Source organism: Ylistrum balloti, unplaced genomic scaffold, assembly GCF_031769215.1.
Source record: "Ylistrum balloti isolate Yb309-2 unplaced genomic scaffold, AGI_CSIRO_Ybal_v1 Utg371668, whole genome shotgun sequence".
NCBI classification, from domain to species: Eukaryota; Metazoa; Mollusca; class Bivalvia; order Pectinida; family Pectinidae; genus Ylistrum; species Ylistrum balloti.
In genome coordinates, this window is record NW_026782845.1 from 269,034 (window position 1) to 273,959 (window position 4,926).

Here is a 4,926-nt window from a genome sequence, read left to right on the forward strand (position 1 = left end):
CTGACGCTCTGACCTTACCCTTTGTAGACCATAATATTGGGAATTTTGAAGGAGTGTCATTGAAATGATTATGCGGAAAAGACCGAGTATGATGTTGAGATATCAAAATTTCCTTTGACATCATTTGAAGCAATGCTTCTGGTCTGCTGGAGATCTTTGGCCATATGGATGGCAGATCTATGTGGTATCTGTTTAATTTTTTGCTCAGCTGAGTTTGAAGCTCAAGTGAGTTTATTGCTATGAGGCTCCATCATTTTCTGTCTTGCATCTTTTGTGAACATTTCTTTACAGATTTTGATGCAATGTCATCTGAATCAATTCAGGGTACATATAGATTTCTTGTGTGTTTTAAGTAAAAAGGAAACTTAAGAGTGTTGCCATTACTGCCAGCTTTAGAATCTACCGGTATTTTGAACTAATAACTCCTAAAACCTTTGAATGATATCAATGAAATTGTGTAAGAATGATCTGTAGATTTATTTTGTACAAGTGATGTCCATTAAAATATGAGTATTTTTGATGATATAACAAACAGACAAAACAGATACCATAAAAACAACAAGTTAATCATAGTTTTTCTTTATCTTGAATGAAAAACGGCAAAACCTCTTAAAACTGAAACCACTTGGAGACAACAGCTTGTTGTTATAAAAGTTCTACAGAACTAATATCAAGTGTTAAAGTTGTAAACTGTGTAATATAAAATTTATTTTTCACAGTAATTTAATACTAATCTATATATTAAAGGTGATAATTTCGTAGTTGATACCATTCCTACAGTGATTGCATACGTTGTACATGTACTATATCCTTATGCTTGAAATATCATGGCCTTTATTTTGATATTACATATTTTTGTGATTTTATTTTTAATAAAAATGATTGTTGAATAGAATTCTTTATATTTGTCTGTAACCCAATATTATCACACGATGAGATATCAGACACATTTTAAAACTTATTTCAACTAATATTTATTTTGCTGTAGTTTTTTACCCCACATCCCGAAAGGGTGTAGGGTAATGCGATCACGCACGGCGTCCGACTGTCTGTCAGGCCATCCGTCCGTCTGTCTGTCTGCCTGTCCGTCCGTCCACAATTGCATTCCGCTCATTATCTCCAGAACGACATCATCGGCGATCACCATTTTCGCTGGGCATGTCGGGTCAACAGACCTACACAACCCTGTTGTTTTTTGTTGTCGCCCGATATCCAATATGGCGGTTACGGCCGCCATCTTGAATTTGCATTCTGCTTATTATCTCAAGAACGACATCACCAGCGATCACCATTTTCACTAGGCATGTTGGGCCTATGGACCTACACAGCCTATTGAGGTTCTTCACAATCTCAGCCCCGCACCCAACTTTGTGATAAGGCTGTGGTGTATTGCCCGCGTTTGCGGAGCTATTTTATTATGTTTCCTACTAAACCTGTATCAGATCTTGAGAATTAAGATGAACGAAATGTACAAAACCTGATAATGTATATCAAAATAACTCAATTTTTGATTTTCAAATATTTAATTCTTGTTGAAACTTTTACAGCTAGCCTAAATCTCACATCTTCTGGCTTCTTATATCAAAGATTGTACAAAAGATGGATGGCACCATCTTATACAAATTTAGAATTAGATACAGCAGAGCCAAACAATGAACAAAGCTATGCATCTATCATGCAGTTGAACAAAATTTCATAGAATCATGATATAAAACTCTTCATCAACTGTTTCGATGTGGTTATAGGCCCTTGTAAATTATCCATGAAAATTGCTAATAGTCTATTTTCTACGGAATAAAGTTGCTGAATGTGTTTGATGAGTAAAATAGTTAGAAACATTCGGAACTCTAATCATTGCACAGTTCATGAACTATCTAATTATTTAACTGAATTGAATTAGCAATACTGTTTTTTTTATAGATGGTATAATCAGATGGTGGGCTATTCAGATCGCTCTGCATCCGAGGCCCGTCGTCCGTCTGTAAACAATTTTTGTCATCACTATTTCTTGAGAAGTACTGGATGAATCTTTTTCAACTTGCATATGTAGGTTGCCCTTGGTCCATAGTTGTGCCGATGTAATTTTGGGACTGATCAGAAAAAAAAAGGTTGGCAGACGGACATCTTTGAAAGTTATCGCTATTTCTTTAGAATTTACAACATAGATCTTTCTCAAATTTCTTGTGTATGCTTTCCTTGATCCTAGGTTGTGCCTTAGTTTGTTATCACTATTCCTTGAGTACTACTCTATAGATCTTTCCCAAATTTCTTGTATAGGTTCCTTTAGGTCCCTAGTTGTGCCAGTTTGATTTAGGTACTGATTAGAAAAAACAAAAATGTCCGAAGGCAGCCATTTCTCAAATTCCATACGTATGTTCACTTTGGTCTCTGCTTGTGCATGTTTGATTTTGGGACTGATCAGAAGCAAAATAGCTTCCAGGTGGCCATTTTGAATTAAAGGTAATTGAGGTAAATATTATCGTCACTATTTTTGCAAAGGAATGTTTGAATGTCTTTTTATTAAGAGCAAAAACAGAAAAAAGATCCAACATTCAAAAAACATAAAAAGATCAAACAATGGTGGGCGCCAAGATCCCTCTGGGATCTCGCGTTTTTTTGTTTTTTTAAATTCATGAACTAAGAACTTCATCAATAAACTATTTTGTTAGGTAGATACATACTTCATGAATTGACATAAGTTGTAGTTCCAGTTTCAGTTTAATGTTTAATTCAAATTCTTGAATATCCAATTTTAATCTAAACAGACTCGACTATAAACATTCATATAAATGCCAGTATGCATCAACTGGCCTGAAATGTAAAAGTATTTCATGAATTAGTAATACTAAAAATCAAATACATGCTCATTTATGTTATTTTGATTTTATTAAATGAGAAAGGTTTCTAACCTCACTCTCTCTCTCGTTCTCTCTCTCCTTCTCACTCTCTCTCTTTCTCTCTCTTGTTCTCTCTCTCCTTCTCACTCTCTCTCTTTCGTTCTCTCCCTCTTTCTTACTCTTTCTCTTTCTTTCTGTCTCTCTCTTTCTCTTTCTCTCTATCTCTGTTTCTCTTTCTCTCACTCTCTCTCCCCCCACTCTCTCTCTCTCTCTCTCCATCTCTCAGCAGTCAAAATCATCCCTGAAACCTGAAACCTGCAAAACGCACCCTACAATAAGGCCATCTGGTCAGGACGACACCTGTGAGATCTTGGAGATGCTACTTATACCAAGACATGGATGTTCTTGTCCTGACAAGCTCATATACAATTCAACCTATTTAGTTGAACCAACACTCGAACTCTCCTTCCGGTTTGTTCTGTTACGAACAAACTTTGGATTTGTTCAAAATATTGAAAACAAACTGTCTTATCTGAAATATAAGCATTGTATGAAGTGCAACTCAAATCATCCCTCATGGAATCAATCAAAGCCATATTCAATGACGTCATCTATTACATTATCAATGCTATATAACAAGTTGCTATGAAAAATACAAGTTCAAATCACATCTGACCCTTAAGGTCACGATGACCCGTTAACACCATTCTTTGTCCATCACAAGGGGATGACGATCATTTCTAAAATACAATCGATGATGCCTCTTGTAACATTGAGGAGGTGCCAAATGAGGAAATTAGTTAAGTATGCTCACATTTTGCTTGAAGTGCTACTCCTCCTGAACATCTGAGTGGATTTTAACCAAATAAAGTGGCTAAATTATCTTGCTGTTTGATTGTCAAATCTTTGTTCATTTTGAGATTGCTTTGAGATCCTTTGTTACTAGTTTTGGCAAACTACAGTAAAGATCACACATTTTGATGTTGACAATTCTTGGCTCATGACGTTATTTTCTGGAGTTTCGTAAGTACTGCATGGTTCTTTCTTGACATTGTTAGGTTTCCCTTTGTGTCTTGGTTTTTTAGGGCACCTGAGACAAAGTATCATGGTGACCTATTATAATACCCATCATCCAGTGTCATGCGTCCGTAAACAATTTAACACTTTCGACTTCTTTTTCAAAATCCCCAGATCCAATTTCAATGAAATTTTGCAGAAACCTTCCCTTGCCTAAGATGAATCAAAATTGTGAATTATACCATCCACTACCCCCAGGGGCCTAAGGGATGGGACCATAAGCAGTCAAATTGACTCAGATTTAAAAAAAATCTTTTTCTCAAGACCCAGATAAGGTAGAATTAAATACTCTTCATGAATGGAAGCATCTTAAAGTGCTTTACCAAAATTGTGAATTTATTTTTCCCAGGGTCTCGCATATCACTGTGGGGATGGGGTAAAGTTTACTATAGTTTATACAGGAAAACTAGATTTTTAAGTGTAATTTAATTTCCATTGAAAATATTTCAGACTTGGTTAGAATTATGAGTGAAGGATGACGACTTGATGGTATGCCCATTTTTATCCTAATTGACCCCAGGGACTGATGGGCTGGGCCAAAGGGGTCAACTTGACTTGAATTTCAAACATCTTCTCAACACTCAGATATGGTAGAATCAAACACTCTTCATGTATGGAAGCATTTAAAGGTGCTTTCATTACCAAAATGAGTCATATGTTTTTCTGGCTAGGAATACTTCTTTTGGACTTTACTGTAATTTTCATAAAAAAAATAGTATTTTTGAGCAGAATGTTAGTTATTTCCGTGGGAAGTAACTTTATAAGAACTATCAGTATAGATGACAGTTTTGATGGAATGCATGTGTTGACACTGTCTATATTCAGTGTCCGAATTTCAGTTTCATGACACTTCACAACTATCCTTTAGCCTTTATATTCAATATTGCATATCTCAGGTGACCGTGAAGGCCACTAGACCTCTTAAATTTAAAAAAAATGTTTGTGTTCAGAGAAGATAGAAGAGAAAAGGAGAAATCAGAAAACAAAAAAAAATAAAAAAAAAAAATAAAGA